Source organism: Bos indicus, chromosome 15 (genome assembly GCF_029378745.1).
Source record: "Bos indicus isolate NIAB-ARS_2022 breed Sahiwal x Tharparkar chromosome 15, NIAB-ARS_B.indTharparkar_mat_pri_1.0, whole genome shotgun sequence".
Classification (NCBI taxonomy): domain Eukaryota; kingdom Metazoa; phylum Chordata; class Mammalia; order Artiodactyla; family Bovidae; genus Bos; species Bos indicus.
The window spans coordinates 58872826-58890845 of NC_091774.1; the positions used below are offsets into that span (position 1 = coordinate 58872826).

An 18020-nucleotide genomic window follows, 5' to 3' on the forward strand; every position below is an offset into this window, starting at 1 on the left:
AAAGAAAAAACCTAACTTAAAACACAACTTCCTTGGGACATATAGCTCATTCAACTTTGAAAAAATTACCACTTCTTTTCAACTTCCCACTAGTACATGTTTGGGTTAACCACACCTCATCCCCTTGGGATTTTCTGCTGAGAACAGAATAGAAATAAGATGCCAAATGGGAATAATACAGGGTCAGAGTCATGTTAGGAAAGCTGTGTTAGAAAATGCAGTGGGGCCTATTTCCTACTGCTGCTGCTGCTAAGTCGCTTCAGTTGTGTCCGACTCTGTGTGACCCCAGAGACGGCAGCCTACCAGGCTCCTCTGTCTCTGGGATTCTCCAGGCAAGAACACTGGAGTGGGTTGCCATTTCCTTCTCCAATGCATGAAAGTGAAAAGGGAAAGTGAAGTCTACCTCAGATCAAGTCCCCTCATGGAAACACAGGAGAGGGAAGAGGATTTCCTTCATTATTTTAGACACAAGGAATTTAAGTAACTTGCCCAAGATCACAGATCTATTGAGCAATGGAATGAAACTCAATCATCAGCTCCAGAGATGCAGGGTCCCAGGCTGAGACTGTTTCATGAACTTTCTATTTAAGAAATGTTTCTTTAGGGACCTCCCTAGTGGCCTTGTTTAAGAAACCGCCTTCCAAAAGCAGGGGACAGGGGTTCAATCCCTGGTGGGAGAACTAAGATCCCACAAGCCATGAAGCAACTAAGACTGTGTGTGGCAATGAAAGATCCCACAGGCTGCAGGAAGACCCAGCATGTCACAACTAAGACTCTATGCAGTCAAAAATCCATAAATAAATAAATATTAAAAAAATTAAAAATAAAAACACAATGTACCTTTAAGGTATACCGAAAAAAAAAAGAGAGAGAGAGAGAGAAAGAAATGTTTCTTTAAAGTCACAGACTATCCTAAGCAGGATATTCTAGAATGTTTTTCTAGACTAAACTTCACATCCACAGCTCCTAGCAGAGAACCTGATACAGAGAAGGTACCCAATGTTTAACAGTTGCACAAGTATTGCTTATATAATTAACTATTGTAAGATAGAGACTGTGAATGATTCAGGAATCCAAATAGGGTAGGTTTCTCTTGAGCAGAAGTCTTTCCAGAGGAAGTCGAATTCGAGATGAGTCTAAACAATGAGTCGGATTTAGATGGATGACAGGAAGAGAAAGTCAATGAGTAAGTAAATTAGCCTCCAAAGATGACAACAAAAGGGTTCTGGTCTTGTTACCGCAGGAACAAAGTGAAGCAGATTTAGACCTGGAGCATGCTAATAAAGTTTTCTTTTAATTTTACTGGTCTTCGTTGCTGTGTGTAGGCTTTCTCTACTTGCAGAGAGCGGGAGCTACTGCTCGTTGTGCTATGAAGGCTTCTCATTGCAGTGGCTTCTCGTTGCAGAGCATGGGCTCTAGGCGCTCGGGCTTCAGGAATTGTGGCACGTGGGATTTGTTGTTCATGGTACATGGGATCTTCCCGGACTAGGGATTAAGCCCATGTCCCCCTGCATTGCAAGGTGGATTCTTACTACTGGACCACGGGAAAGCCCACTGATAAAATTTTTAATAGTCTCAATAATAAGTCTTTGGCTCCAAAATCACTTCGGATTGTGACTGCAGCCATGAAATTAAAAGACATTTGCTCCTTAAATGAAAAGTTATGACAAACATAAGCAGATTGTTAAAAAGCAGAGCCATCACTTTGCCAACAAAGGTCCATATAGTCAGAGCTATGGTTTTTCCAGTAGTCGTGCATGGATGTGAGAGTTGGACCACAAAGAAGGCTGAGTGCTGAAGAACTGAGGCTTTCAAACTGTGGTGCTGGAGAAGACTCTTGAGAGTCCCTTGGACAGAAAGATCAAATCAGTCAATCCTAAAGGACATGGGTCAAATGTCCCTGAATACTCAATGGAAGGACTGATGCTGAAGCTGAAACTAAAATACTTTGGCCATCTGATGGAACTGACTCACTGGAAAAGCCCCTGATGCTGAGAAGGATTGAGGGCAGGAGAAGGGGGTGACAGAGGACGAGATGATTGGATGGCATCATGGACTCAATGGACACGAGTTTGAGCAAACTCTGGAAGATGGTGAAGAATCTTTCACCATGGGAAGCCTGGCATGCTGCAGTCCATGGGGTCACACAGAGTCAACGACTTAGTGACTAAACAACAACAATCCCTATAGCAACCCTGTTAGGAGGTTGAGGCACAGAGATTAGATGTAGTTTGTACAAGGTCCCAGACCTTGTAAGTAAGTGGTGGCCATAGAATCCTACTCCATCCTTGGGCCAGGCCTTCTGCTGCCGTATGGAAGTCTGTGATTAGGAAACAACTTTCAAGTCAGGAGATTATCTTCAACAGGCTTCGCACTTCAAAGCTTTGGAGTTTCTGATTATTTACAAGGCTGCAAATCCCTTCTAACCATGCTCAAATCCAAGTATTTGGATGACGAAGTAAATGGGTCTTTTAAAATGTATTCGGGTTCAAGCTCAGCAATTCTTCAACCTTCCTGCAAGTCTGAACCACCTGTGGAAGTTTCTAAACACAACACATGCCCAAGCCGCAGCCCAAACCTCCAAATCTCAGGGACTAGGACCTGATATCTGTTTGTTTTTTTAATGTTTATTTTTTGGCCACACCGGGTGGCATTTGGGATCTTAGTTCCCCAACCAGAAACTGAACTCGCACCCTCTACATTGCAAGTACGGAGTCAACCACTGGACCACCAGAGAAGTCTCTGTGAATTTTCTTTTTTAGTTTCAAAGGTAATTCTGATGATCATCACCTTTAAAAAAAATTTTTTTTTATTTAGTTAATTTGGGCTGTGCTTGGTCTTTATTGTGGCTCGAGGACTTTCTCTAGCTGCTGTAAGCAGGGGCTACTATTTGTTGTGATGCCAGGGCATCTCTGGAGAAGGCAATGGCACCCCACTCCAGTACTCTTGCCTGGAAAATCCCGTGGATGGAGGAGCCTGGTAGGCTGCATTCCATGGGGTCGCTAAGAGTCGGACACAACTGAGTGACTTCACTTTCACTTTTTCATTTTCATGCACTGGAGAAGGAAATGGCAACCCACTCCAGTGTTCTTGCCTGGAGAATCCCAGGGGCAGGAGAGCCTGGTGGCCTGACGTCTATGGGGTCACACAGAGTCGGACACGACTGAAGTGACTTAGCAGCAGCAAGGCATCTCATCACAGTGGCTTCTCTGGTTGGAGAGCACAGGCTCTAGGGCTTACAGGATCAGTAGTTGTGGTACACAGGCTTAGTTCCTGGACCAGGGATTGAACCAGCGTCCCCTACACTCCAAGGCGGACTCCCAACCACCTGACCACCAAGGAAAGGCCCTGATGATCACCATCTTTAAGAACCACTGCTCCATGCTATGCTCTCCAATAGTTCACTTACAGGATCCTCAGCTTTAAGCAAAATGATTACTAAGGAGCTCAAAGAACAAGACATACCCTTTTTCTCTCTTCAAGTATTTAATTTCCTTAAAACAAGGAACTTTTAAAAGTCCTTAAAATAAACATTTTTTTATCTTCCCACCATCACTTTTTGCCAATCTCTTCTCTAGAGAGCAGAGACGAGGTCACGGTGATGACACTGGTCTCCATCTGTGCCAAGCACTCACATTAACAAGGGTGAAATAGGATGTCTTACTTGAATTCTGCAGGTCATGGTTTAGAGAGCCTGTGTGATGGTAAGAGGGCTGGATTAGGATCACAGAGCTGTAATCCTTGCTCTGGTTCTATAGCTGTGCCACTTAGATCAAGTTATTTACTCCAAGCTTCAGTTTCCTCAACTGTTATATGGGAATAAGGTGTGCCCAGTTTTTTTCAAAGGGTTATTTATAGGATCAAGTGGAACATGCGGATGCATTTTCTTAATGTATGGAACACTATACCTTTGGACAAGATTTTTACTGAAATGTACAACCTTGGTGCCAGTGGTAAAGAACCCACCTGCCAATGCAGGAGATGTGAGAGATGTGGGTTATGATATCTGCGTCGGCAAGATCCCCTGGAGGAGGGCATGGCAACCCACTCCAGTATTCTTGCCTGGAGAATCCCATGGACAGACGAGCCTGGCAGGCTACCTTCTATGGGGTCACAGAGTCAGACACAACCCAAGTGACTTAATGTACATACAATCTTACCTACATATGACAATAAATCCATGTAGGAATGTTAATGATGCCAAGTCAACTACATTTTGGTGCCAGTACCAATGCCTACCGGGGCACTGTACTAGGACAAGCTATCCAAACCTCGGATACTGCTTGAAGCAGTGATGGCGAGGGTTCCCCTAAATTTCAACATGAGATTAGTTTTGAAGAACAATCAAATACTGTGGAATAATAGACACTTTCAAGTTTTAAGAAAATCATTGCCAGGGATGTGAAAACCAGAAAAATACACTTGTATTTTAGGAAGAACATTTTAAAATAAATTCTATTTATTTTTTTGGCCGTGTCACATAGCTTCGGGGATCTTAGTTCTCAGACCAGGGACTGAACTTGGCCCCAGCAGTGAAAGCCTGTAACCACTGGCCCTCCAGGGAATTCCTTATAAATTTTATTAATGATAAATTAATAAATCATTAAAATTAATTTATCATTTTAATGATAAATTTTATTAATTATGATAAACTTAAATGATTATTAAAATCTTTAAGATAAGGTCATCCTGCATTGCTTCTCAGCCATTACATGTCTATGATTATTTCCAAAAATTATCCAGTAGGGAAAATTTCACATATCCATATCTAAGTTACCGAGTTACCATTTCTGAATAATTTAAACAAGTGGATGAACACAATCCTGAATTTGAGAGAATGGCTGCAAGAATGGGCAGGACAGTCATTTCCATGAGGAGGGAAGAAAGATTTAGGACTTGGGGATTTCTACTTATTGACTTTTCTCAAGAACAACAGTTTTCCAACTGGGTTTTGCAGAGAAGAGTATCAAGAGGCTTCTTGCAAGGGGCAAAGTCAAGGTCAAGGAGGCAGGACTCTGCTGTTCCCACTTATAGTTCAACTAGCCCAGAACTGTTTATTTTGTTTTATACATTGGGGTTCTACTGGAGATTTTGTCAGAAGGAGAAAAATCCAGTCCTACAATTTACTTATTTACACCTATACTACTAATTTGGAGGTTAGAAGATCTGTGTCTACTCCTCTGGTTTTGTCTCAAAGAACGCAAGCAAAGGTCTCTGTCATTATGTACTTACGGCTTATTCTTTTGTATTTAAGGATTTACAGTTTAATCTGATTGCCCTGCTCAGGAGTGAAAGAGAAGGTTAGAAACACGGCTGTAGGTTTGGTATTAGCAGGAAAATGGGATTTCTTACCACTTCCTGGTCCTGTGGGTTTTTTGTTTTTAATTTTGGGTTGGGTGGTGTGTGGGGTTTTTTTGTTTGTTTTGTTTTGAGATTCACAAGAGAACTATGTGAGAGTTTGCTTCCTTGTTGTATATCAAGAGGTTAGATATTTCTGAGTTGATGGTGCCAAACTATGCTCTAGTTCCACTGACATATTTACACGATCCATGAACACCACACACGGATTCTTATTTATTCCATATATTTGAGTAAAAACACCTTCTGACTTCATGGTGAAAGGAGACCACCCAATGGATTGAAAAGTGGTTTTCAGTAAACTCTTAAAAAAAATACCATTACTAAACTTGAACATAGTATTGACTAACATTTAAAGATAATATTCACAACACTGATCTTTCCTTCTTTTTCTTACTCAGCATAATCATGAAACCAGATTCTTGTAAATGGAAACATTCTCACATTTTAGCTCCTTTAGGGGGGAAACACATGGGATTTATAAACACTGTCAAATAAAAGACACATTCCTGGAAACTAAGAGGCCCAAACATGCCCTGGTAAGTAAGTAAAAAACTCCATCATAACACCAGTGGAAATGAATGGCATTTTTAGTCCAGAAATTCTTCGACTGTGCCTTCTACCAGCATCATTAACATGAGTTCCTCCAGAAATAGCCTCAAATAATAGCAAGATATTTAAGGCAATGTCTAAGCATTTTCATTGCCTTAATTTGAACACAAAATGATACTCAATTGTTATATATAAAAAAGAGATTATTCTCTTAAGAGTGACATAAGTTTTTCCAAAATATTACAATCCACAACTGAAAATACAGGACAGGCAGGGAGTTCTGAAATGACTCAGAGAATTTGTTCAACAGCTTTTTAAAATACTCTTTTGAAGTGAGTATATAAGGAGGTAATGGAAGCCTTACCTGGGAGAATCAATGGAGTGGCTTACTAGGAAGCACCTGATGATGGATGGATCCATCTAGACCAGTGCCTGGCACCCACTGGGCACTAAATTAATGCTAGATGAATGAATAAATAAAAGAATCATCCCCCATGTATAACACCTTTACTTTCTTTAAAGAAAAGCTTTGAAACAGGAGAAAACATGCATGCAGCAACATGAACTATAAAATATGTGAAGCTCTAAAGAGTATGTAAACAGTAAACTGCTTGCTTTGCTGACTGAAAATATGAATATTTGATGAGACCATGCAGAATAAAATGGTCATGACTCCTAGGAATGTAACCTCTGGTCTAAACTTGCATATTAAATGTGGGTTAATTAATTTCTGACTGTTCTACAGAAGAGCAAAATAAGTTATTAAAAAAAAAAAAGAAAGTTAATCTATCCATGTTGAAACATGAAAAGGTTGAGGGAGGGGCCAATTCTTGGACAGTTTACATTTAGAAAAGGAAACTCTTTGGAAAACTGTTAATAGCCGAGGGTGCTATACTTTGAGAAGGGGAAGGTGAGTGCTGTGGGCTTTTTTGAGTTCAGTTACTGAACTCTAAAAAAATCTAATGTCAAAAGCTAATTTCTTAAGCAATTTGGGTGTCTGAACCTGATCAGGACTCTTTTTAAAAACATTCCATTCTGTATGATCCAAAGGAAAAATAACTACTTTTGAGAACCCACGTGAAAGTATGAAAAAAGCAAAAGTCCAGCACTTTTCAAAGAAATGGGAAGGATTTCTGATGCTCAGTTCATGATGCTGCACCTATCTCAGGCAGAAGACCCAAAGAAATACGTGATTGTCATCAGGATTGTATGTGAACTAAAACAAGGAGCATACTGATGATATGACCAATATATTTGAAAAAACTTAGGAGTACAAAGGTACTTCAGAATATACCTAACTCCAAGCTTCCACGTTAATATCCATCCTTTCTAAAAGGGTTTCAGTCTGTGCTTATAACAGGAAACTGATCATATTCCATATTCTTTCTTTGTTAAATCATAAATTCACTCAATTCAATGCCTTGAATGTGGTGAGCCTGTGATATTTACTTAATTAAATCAAACTGAAAGTTCTTCTAGATACTACGTACAGTGCTTAAATTTATATCACTGGTTCTAGATCTGCTCTCTGGGGCAACATAAAGTAAATTCTCTCTTTCCTCCGTATGCCAGTTCTTCACAATTGTGAAGACGGTCCTCTAGACTGGACATCAAGAACAAGTCAGACATGCGGCCCCCTAGTCCCCCAGACATGGTGGGCAGCGACAGGATATTCTTTCTTATTGAGCCGGGTTGGGTTCAGAATTCTTCTTAACCCAGACTTCTGGGAGCTACCATCATGTGAATTTAGACTAAAGAAGACAAAAATACATTCGCCATTCCAGCCTAAGTCTTCCTGTCCCCAGGCTACCCATTCCAAGTTTCCTCAGTCATTGCTTACTTGCGATGGTTTCCAACTTCCTATGCATCCTGGTCACATTGATCTCAATATATACCCTTTTGTCAGTGCTGTACCGAAAGCAACCTATTTCATTTCTTGAACTGAAGATAATACTTTTTCTAAAAAACTTGTTCTTTTTTATGGGAGCATAGCCTATTAGTGTAGTGACAGTTTCAGGTGGACAGCAAAGGGACTCAGCCATACTTACACATGTATCCATTCTCTTCCAAACCTCCCTCCTGTCCAGGCTGCCACTTAACATTGAGCAGACTTCCCTGCGCTATTCTATGTATAGTCTACTTGAGAAATGGGGGGAAATATTAGTTTCCCCAAACTAAAACTGCAGACCAAAACTGCAGTGTGTGTGTGTGTGTGTGTGCGCGTGCGCCCAGTCGTATCTGACTCTTTGCAACCCCCATGGACTGTAGCCCACCAGCCTCATCTGTACACGAAAATTTCCAGGCAAGAATTCTGGAGTGGGTTGCCATTTCCTCCTCCAGGGGATCTTCCCGACCCAGGGATTGAAGCTGTGTCTCCTGGGTCTGCTGCATGGGCAGGCTGGTTCTTTACCACTGAGCTGCCTGGAAGGCCCTAAACGGCAGTAGTTCTATCCAAGTCCCTCCACCCCCATCGCCATATAGACACACCACTGTCTCACACTCATAGCCGGCGGCTGTTTAAAACTTCTGAGTTTCCTTTGTGCAGTCTAAGTCAGCCCCCCGAATCTGGTCCCAACTCCATATTCTCTCTATTTGTACAGTTGACTTTTAACCTAACTAATCATAGTATTTTACATTTAGCTGATCCAGATTCTATCATTCAACAGAACGCCTGCTGGCTTTATGTTTCAAAATGATAAGCACATCGTCTGTGCCTTCAGATACATTATCAGCCGGCGTGAGAAGGCTGAATGTGCCTTCACCATGTTGCATAAGAGAGAACACCTTCAACAGTTTGGTCTAGGAATGTGGCCTGGGACTCCGCCAAGCATCTCTGCCAGCAGTGTGAAGCAAATTTCTCGACCTTCAGATTCTGTGTGATGTAAAAGAAATTTATCTGTGTTTAAAAACACTCCCCATAATTCAAGAAATAAATGAACATGTGAAAATTCAGGGAAACTTGTTTCAGTTTGGGCATAGGTTCAGTTTTCAAAAGCAGAAAGCAAGTATCAGAACAGGCAGCAAATGCTGATGGTAACAGCTCCAAACCAAGAGTGATTAGACTAAATGCCATGTGGCAAAAATTTTACTCTATGAGTTTCCTTCTTTTTCTATCTCCCTCTCGCACCCCACCCCCCATCTCACTCTCTCTGTATGTGTGAGAAATATAGATTTTTCTCCTGAAAAGTTAAGTTTTCTGCACCTGATTGCTCCTATGCATGACACAATGCACAGACAATATAATACCTTCCTTTGGTTATCTGCTTACCAGAAATTGACACTCACTTAACATACACTGTTTTCTGTTCCCTGAAGCACAATGATCAGCATCGCCACCAGTACCTCAAATTGAAAACATTAAGTGAAAATTTACCAACAGGTTTATAGTTGCTACTATCTAAATTGGCTTTAACATTTCATATGTTCCAAGCATGACAACTTTATGAGTGAACCAAATTGTGCACAAGCAACTTCAGAATTCATCCAACTGAAGGACATTTATAATACCTACCACGAAAACAAAAATATTACACTTATTTCCTCCAATTTCTGCCTCTCTGCCAGCAAAAAATATTTTTTGTTGTAATTACAAAGTTTCTTCATTGTCCACACTGTCAGAATCTGAGGCAGCTATTAATCAATCTATTTGTTCATTCAACAATACTTGTTGAAGTGTTTCTTCTACGACCAGAACCATTTTGGATACTACTGCGGAAGCACGCAAAAATGAAGGAAATGCAGATTTTGGCATCAAATAATTTTAAGCTAATTTTAATGACTGGTTCCTGGTTCCATAAATTTTTGGTGCTGGCTCAGACGTATAGGTTTATCTAAGGTTGAGGCAGCTCTTACAATGCCTTCTCCTTGTCTTCCACCTTCCCCCTTACTTTTTTGGTGTTTAAAGTCTTGCTACATATATGACCCTTTTTTTATTCTCAAATCATTAAAGTTAAAATTAGATCATAGATCAAAGGCATTCTTAAGGTCATTCTATTCAATTTATTTGGTGTTATTATATCTCAGAAAGGGCAATGAACTCTCTGTAGCAAGTAAATAAAATCAGAACCTTTGTACTCAGTGCTTCAGCATATATCGTTGAAAATAAAAAATGTTAAAAAGGAGGCCCGCTCTTCTTCCTGGTGGGTTATTCTACATTTGGCTACTATTAAAACACTAAAAGGACTTGGTGTAGATATTGAGGTATGTATCTGCCTGTTTTAAAAATCTCATCTACAACCCCAAGTGCATCCTAAACCACCCACACACAAACACCACACCCCTATCAACACATACACTCACCAAATCTGAATAGGGTGGCAAGGCAATCCTAGTAACCATAGTCTTGGAAAAGAGGCTCATATGGCACAGAAGCCGTTTGGCTGGTAAAGCTGGTGATTTTGTTCTCTAGGTGGCGCTATTCCACTTTTGATGAGTTGATTAAATTCCTTCCAACTGTCCGTTTATTTTCTATTTCCATCATATAAATCTTAATTTTATATGTACTAGTTGTAATTAAATGACAGATTGCCTTCCAGTTTGATTTCAATAAGCTCTTTTGAAGTAAAGTGACTTTTTCACCACTTGATGTTACACATTTCCTAGTTATGTTGTCTTAGAGTTAAGGAATCTTCCTTTGCCTGACCTCCTCCCTTTAAAATGCAGACGCATGTCAGAAACACAGAGGGGCATCATAAAGCTTCAGCCAGACCAAAGGAACCAAGATGAAAGCACATTTAAGAGCTACTAGGTTCTGCGAGCTCTCAAAATCAGGACATTACTACCATGACAACCAATGAAAAGTTTTTTCAAGTGAACCTTTGGGGAAAACTGCATAACACATGTTGTTCTCTGGGCTCTTTGGAAATAAACTTTTATTTTATGATGGCTGTCATGGAACTTTGTGAAATGACTTTGCTTCCCCACCCCCAGTCACTCTGCTGTCCGACACCCACCCCCCAATTCATCTAATGAAACCCATGCTTAAACTTTAGACAATGTACAGATGAGACATCAGTGCAATTAGCCACTTCTTAGCATCCAGTGTTATCGGGTCAGATTTGTTTCACCAAAAGCGTAGTGTCGCAGAGTTTGTACTTGAATTTGAGTACTTACATTTAAAAAAAGCTCTCACACTACTTCTTTGACAAGATACTCATGTTTTTCTTACAGAAACAAGAATACCTTCCAGTTCACTTAGAAAACATGCCCATTTACCACTCCATCACTCCCGTAAGTTTTCCCAAGTCTATATATTAGTGAACTCCACTGTTTCATATCTATCATCAATAATGATTCCATATATTTAATAACTAGGTCCATGACTTTTCTAAGCCTTTGGTGTGAGTATTCTGGAAAGCCAGAGATGCATTATTTACGATTAAGCAATTCTAGGATTTCCCTGGTGGCTCAGTGGTAAAGAATCTGCCTGCAATGCAGGAGACCAGGGTTCGCTTCCCGGGTTGGGAAGATCCCCTGGAATAGGGCATAGCAACCCACTCCAGCATTCTTGCCTGGAGAATTCCATGGACAGATGAGCCTGGTGGGCTACAGTCCATAGGGTGACACAGAGTCAGACACAACCGAAGTGACTAAGCAGCAGCAGCAAATAATTTTATGACTTAAGAGGAAGTTTAAGGAGACTTTGAGGACGCACATGTCTAAGCTTAAAAATACCAAAGGCTTCCACTGTTTCCTAGGGTTAAACCCCATGTACAAATGACATACGGATTTCATTTGCCAACATCATTTACTGTTTAACGTGACTCCATCTTAAACAGAGTAAATGGATGCAGAGTGTAACCAAGAAGTTCACTTAATTCTGAAGCCCATCTGGGCATGTTATTCATCCTAATAAAGAAAATTCATCACAATGCAGTTAAACATTCAAATGATTTCTTCCTCCATGAAGCAACAGCTAGCCGTTTGAAACCTAGAATTCCCCGGAATTTTCTCCTCCATTCCTCTTTTAAAATGCAGTTCACAGCTTGAGATTACAGAGTCTGCTGGTGGCTGAATGACTGCACTAGACGGCTGAGAGTCCTTCAATTAAGCAGCAATTTTGCAATTAGTGGAAACTGAGGGAACCATAACAATCATTTGACAACAAGTTGAGACAAGTTAGCAATTACCCTATTAAAGGGATACATTCACATGCATTGGGCAGAGCTAGGCTAGGGGAGCCCCCTCACACAAGCTGAACTCTTCTACACAGGGAAATGTAAATGTAAATGTTTCAGCCATTAAAATAAACTCAGTTTTATGGACATCAGAAACGGCAATGGTTTTCATTTTAAAAGATACTCAGAGTTGAGCTCTCATGTACTTTTCCATTCTGTTTTCATTCAAGCAGCCTAAAATCAGTCTGTCTGCTGTGGGACTAACTTCCTAAAACTAAAATGTTAATGAAGTACTTGTAGATTACCTTTCCATTGCGTACATCTTCAATATTCTAAAGCTTAGTAGAAGATTAAGTCTATGGTTGAGCCCCAAAGCTGTTGGCTCTTACATTCCACAAATTCACACCTGCATATAGGGCTGTGGATGTGTGTGTATGACCAGGGTGGGAGGGAGGTATTGGATACTAACAGCAGGTTCTAAAGACAAAAGTACCCCAAATTAACAAGCTCTTTGCTGTACTATGAGGTGGGCATGCTCAACTTGCTGTGAGCTGCAAACCAGAGCTATTTATTTTTAAAAGAAATGAGATTATCAATCATCTGCTTTTTGACTATTGAAAAGCTGGAACTCTTGAAAGATTCCAGGAAGAGAATAACTTACATTCTAATGCTGCCCCTATTAAACCGAAAATTCAAGTATTTTGAGCCAGGATTGTAGAAACTTGCATTATTTGCAGAACTTCCCTCTCTCCAGGTGAATCAAATGAACCAGCAACATTCCAGCATCTCCCCACCTCTCTTTGGCTATTTTCAGATTTAGGCAATTAACTCAGATAGTATAAATGAATCATTTGAGGTGAGGTCATTGTATTTCTGGCAAATGATCATTTTCTTGGTTCCTTCTGTTTGCAAGTAAAAGTTACACTTATTGAAAAGACATCCTAAAACAGAGTTCCTAAATGTTTTATTTTCTGGACACCCAAATGTTAACCCGCTGTAAGTCTTAAATAATCTTAAATATGATCTTAAAATAAATGAGATTTCCAGTTACTAATTCAGCTCTGAATAGGCAATGAAAGGCTCCAAAGGTATGTGAAAAATTACTCTGTTATTTTCCTTTTTTAAAAAATGTGATGTCTAAGTGTGTCTGCAATGTTCTAATGCTTCAAAACATGTACGTAAGTCTTGTTTATCTGGAAATCATTTCTTTCTGCTTATATCATTTATAAATAGAAAACGTTTTGTAATGACTTAAAATAACTCTACATACATAATGCTTCTCCTGTCATAATACTTAGTACAGGTCTATATTTACCAACATTTATCACATTTTGCAAAATAAAGTGGAAGAAAAAAAAAAAAAGACGAATTTATGGCCTGGGAATTCCAGTAATGGTGACCAACGAGTTTTAAATTCCAGTAAAGGTTATGGTTACATTTCAACAAGTGTCTCTTTCCTTTTCCTTACCTCCAGCAGTAAACTTGCAAAAGAAGAATCTTAAGCAAGGTATTTGCAAAATCAAGGGACAGGAGTTAATGACCTTAAGCAAGGTATTTGCAAAATCGATAAACAGGATTAATGACGGTTTTAAAGGGGTGTGGTCCCTCGGGTCAAAACTTTATGGTCTATTGCTTGTAATAATTTGGAGTACTACATGTCATAATCTCATAAATTTTCAACCTAAAAATCATAACGTTGCATGGGTAAACAAACACGTGTAGACGAATTAAATCAGTACCTCAATAAATTAAAATGAAAAAAATATAAGTATATACAAATATAATTTTAAGGCCAAAATGGCCTCTGACTTTATAACAGACTCACATAAAAATACTTTTTTGGGGGTAAAATTAAAGGTAAGGGGGTATTTTCCCAGAAGTTAAACCAATTTGAAGGTCTCATTTAATAACATTACATCCTATTTAAAATCAATATGCAGTTTCATATGCAGTAAAAAGAAATCAATGTTCCCAATTACACATGACTTTGCTTGAAAAAGATAACTGTACTAGGAAATTAATAAACACTCAGGAATATGCTTTTCTTTGCTTCTGGCCAAGAACATTCCTGCACTCTTGTCAGAAAATATTCGCTGTTTACTGCAGACATCGAGGAGTAAGTGTAAGATCCCTGAAGGACCCTAAACTGAGATCCAGGAATCCCTAACACACCACCAACCATAGCCTGTCAAAGCTCCCCCAGCTCAAGGAAAACTTGCACTGGAGCCAGGGAGGCGCGACGAGTCGAAATTCATCCGAGTCGGGAGTCAGAAGCGTCATTCAACAAGTCCCTCCTACCAGCTACCGAAGAGATCCCGCAAAGCCATCTCTTACCACTTCCCCAGCCCCCAGCCTCCCGCCCCTGCAGCCGCTCTGGGTAGCTTGGCCGGCAGAGGGCACCCTCTACCTTCCCTAGCGCCGCTCTCCCCACCCCCTCCTCTTCGCGGCCCCTCCATCAGCGTCCCTCCACCCGCTCCACCCGCAACACACAAACAGCATCCTTAGACGGTGACTCTAGTTCACCCCAGCAGTCCCAAGGCTTTTCTTCCCTAGGGGGTGCCACCAGTCTGGAAGTCCCCTTCTCTGCCCGTCGAGCAAAGAGCCTCCAACCCTCAGCTATTTCTTTCCAGGCACGGCTAATTCACCCATTTCCTCTTGCCGGCTATGCATGGCATCCCTGGGGACCTAACCGAGTCAGAACATCACCCTCCGCCAAACACACACACATACACACATCCCTCCCAGCCCCTGAAAGCCAAAACTTTTCACTTTTCTGCAAGGTGCCTCAAGGGAGGTGCCCGGGGTGGGGAGAGGCGTGAGCACAACTAGCCCCGGAGTCCCTCAGCCCCTTTCAGGTCCGAGTTGCAGGAGTGTGTCAAGTTTCCCAAGATAAACTCGTACTGGACCCGTATACGTCCGCTTTTAACTCAGCTCCTGGGGAGCAGGTGATGATGTGCAGCCCTGCTGAAGCCCCGGGGACGCGGTATGCGGGCTGAAGGAGCAAGCGGCCCCCCAAAACCTGCGCAGGGGCCACCCAGCCCTTGGGAAAGATTCATATCTCAGCCCCAACCCCGTCACCTCAGCCGGGGCCCCCCACAGCTGGCGCCCTAAATCGCTCTCACGACCCCTCCTCTGCTGGGGGTCCCCGGGGCGCCGTCTTCTCCCATCGCGCAGCTCTGCGTCTCTTCTTGGCTTTCTCCCCGCCACTTCTGGGCTTCCCGGGGTCCCCGCTCTCTCTCGGGCGTCCTGGCTACCCCTCTGGATCGTGCGGTGGGAGTAGAAAGCTCAGCAGGAACAACTCAAAATGCCCCCTTCTCTTGGAGGGGAAGAAAGGAGTTCTGGCCTGTTCCCCATAACTTCGCCCCCACCCCTCTCCGCCCCAGCCAACTTTCCCCGGCGGACCGGCGGCTCTCGAGCCAAGCCCCAGGTCCGATGCTCGCCTACCTCGGGGTCCACACAAAGCTCACGGGTCCCCGGCGGCGGAGTCACATCGTCGTCCCGCTCCTGGCCCCTGCGCCCAGCCCAGGTCCCCGTCGCGGAGCCGCTCGCCGCCGGCCCCACAGCAGCGGTGGCAGCTGCAGTTCAAGCGTCTCATCAACGCTTCCCGTGGAGGAGGTGGGGGGCGCGCCGGGCCGGTTCCTCGGCCGCGCCCGGAAGCCCGCGGCGCGACGGGGTGCGCGGGACAGCGAGCGGGCGGGTGCGCCCGGGCGCGGCGGCAACGGGGACCCGGAGCTCCAGCCTGCGTCTGGAGCTCGGGTCAGACATTATTTAGCTCTTCGGTTGAGCTTCGATTGGTCAAACGGCACCGCCCCCCGCCCCCCTCCCCCAACTCGCCCGCGCCACCGAGACCCGTGCGGGGCGGCCGCTTAAAGGGAACGCTGTGCCTTTTCCTCGCCCCCGCTCGGCCCCGGGGAGTCCCCGGGCTGCCCGAGCGCCCCGGACCCGCGCACCCCCGTTCGGCCAGTCCCCGGGGCCCTGCGATGTGGCCCTGTAAGCCCCGCGCCCGTCCCTGGGGCGCCTCAACGGGACGCGGGCGCCACGCCCGCGGCTCCGATGGGTGACCTAGCCCCGGCCCGGGGGAACCCCGCGTCCCGGGCCCTCCGCGGAAACCCGGGCGGTCCGCGCCGGGACTGAAGGGAGCGAGCGCGCATCGGGCGCCCCCGGGGTCTCGCTCCCCTCTGTGGCAACTCCCCCCCGCTTCATCCCGGCACCTAAGTTCTGTGGGAGAGGGCGTGCGTTTCCCGGGCCACGGACACACCTTCCCGCACCTTCCCGCACGACGGAGCTTGCCAACGCGAGCACACAATGAAATCGCACAGAGCAGGGGGGCTATTGGTTTACTCCGCTGCCTTAAACACGCCGCGGCTTAAACAGAGTTCGTGCACTGACCTCTCCGGAGTTTGCCTAATAGGAATCCAATCAAGATAATAACGGCATTTTTTATTCATGAACACCCCCAGATAACGTTACACCAAGTTACTTGCTCCAGTCGGGAAGCCGAGGCAATGACAGACCTCACTCAAGCCACACGCTTTCTAGTCGACCAAACAAGAGGAAAAAAACGGAGAGAAAGAAAAGAAACCCACCTTTTCAGTCACTACTTGTCAAAGTAAACATCAAGGCAGCTGCTCTGGGGAAGACTTCGGCCCCGAAACTCCCAGACTCTATTCTTTTTTTCACGTTCCCTTTGGTTAAAAAGAAGGGGTGGGGTTGAGGGGAGTCTTTGGTGCCCGCTATGTACTCCTTCTGGTCTGCAGCAAAGAAGTTAAATTATTGATAGTGGAAATTGCATGGCGGAGGTAATACTCGCACCCCCTGAGCGAAGAGCTCCATTTGATCTCGGCAGAGGCTGGGAGATTTCATGCTAGCTTGTGGGGGGGGGGGGGGGGGGGGAGCGGCTGCGCGAGCAGCCTTCTCCGGGTGAATGGGAAAGTGGGTGGGAGTCCACGAGAGGGCTCCACGGTGCCTTGACGTGCGCTGTCATATGATACCTCCGCTGCCTCGAAATAGACACTCTAGTGCACGAATTACCAGAATCAAAATTCAGCGCATTTAAAATGATACATCTTTTATTAGAAGAGTTCCGTTCCAGGGCATTGCATGGTTCTGCAGATGTTTTCACTTCCCTCCCTAGCAAACTTACACACATAAACCAACCCTTTTAATAAAGAACCTGGGTAGCAAAGATAAATAAAAAGCCTTCTGTTTTAATGTGTGTGTGTGTGTGTGTGTGTGTGTGTGTGTGTGTGTGTGTGTGTGTGTCTCGGGGTGGGCAGTTGTCTCAATTAATCCTCACTTCGCCCCTCTTCCCCCGCAGCAGTCTTTCGGATTCTTAGTTGCAGGTAGCCAAGACTCTTGCAGAGAACTTCATATTCACTTTCAATATACTATCGGACAAACGCTTTCAACCGTCTGTCTAGGTTCCTGCTTGAAGGCGGAATTTTCTTCCCACTAGTTGGACCAGTTCCTGCGCGAGAGTACAGACCTTAAATTTTAGAGTAAGGAACGGGAAAAGACCCTGACATTTAACTTGTAATCCTGGGACCTCTTCCGAGCATAGGAACCACCTGTCAGTCGTGTTCAACTCTTTGAGACCCCATGGGCGGTAGCATGCCAAGCTCCTCTGTCCATGGAATTCTCCAGGCAAGAGTACTGGAGTGGGTTGCCATTTCCTTCTCCAGGGGATCTTCCCGACCCAGGGATCGAACCCAGGTCTCCTGCATTGAAAGCAGACTCTACCATCTGAGCCACCAGGGAAGCCTAAAAAACCTCCAGGGTTGCCTATTAAAATATAGATTTATCCTCCTGAAACTGTGATTTAGTAGGGGCGGAGCAGCGTCCAGAAATTAGCATTTTAACAATCACCCCTAGCGATTGGGAACCAGAAAATCTGGGGTCAGCTTTGAGAAGCACTCTTTCTTAAGCAATGCATATTTGGGTGTCATTGGAATCTCTCATTTCCCCCCAAATTTGGTAGGCATTTTTATGAGTATG

General features: G+C 43.7%; 1 protein-coding gene across 4 annotated transcripts in view; it reads right to left on the reverse strand.

Moving 5' to 3' along the window:
* Positions 1 to 18020, reverse strand: part of BDNF (brain derived neurotrophic factor) — a 60329-nt gene that overhangs the window by 21538 nt on the left and 20771 nt on the right. Inside the window, exon 1 of one of the 4 annotated variants that reach the window (XM_070803974.1) lies at positions 16613 to 16871. The exons of 2 other annotated variants lie outside the window; for them this stretch is intronic. The gene's annotated coding sequence lies outside the window, so the exon portion shown is untranslated. Of the gene's footprint in view, positions 1 to 15470; positions 15733 to 16612; positions 16872 to 18020 lie in introns of those variants that run through there. One more of the 4 variants, XM_070803973.1, reaches the window with a different exon arrangement.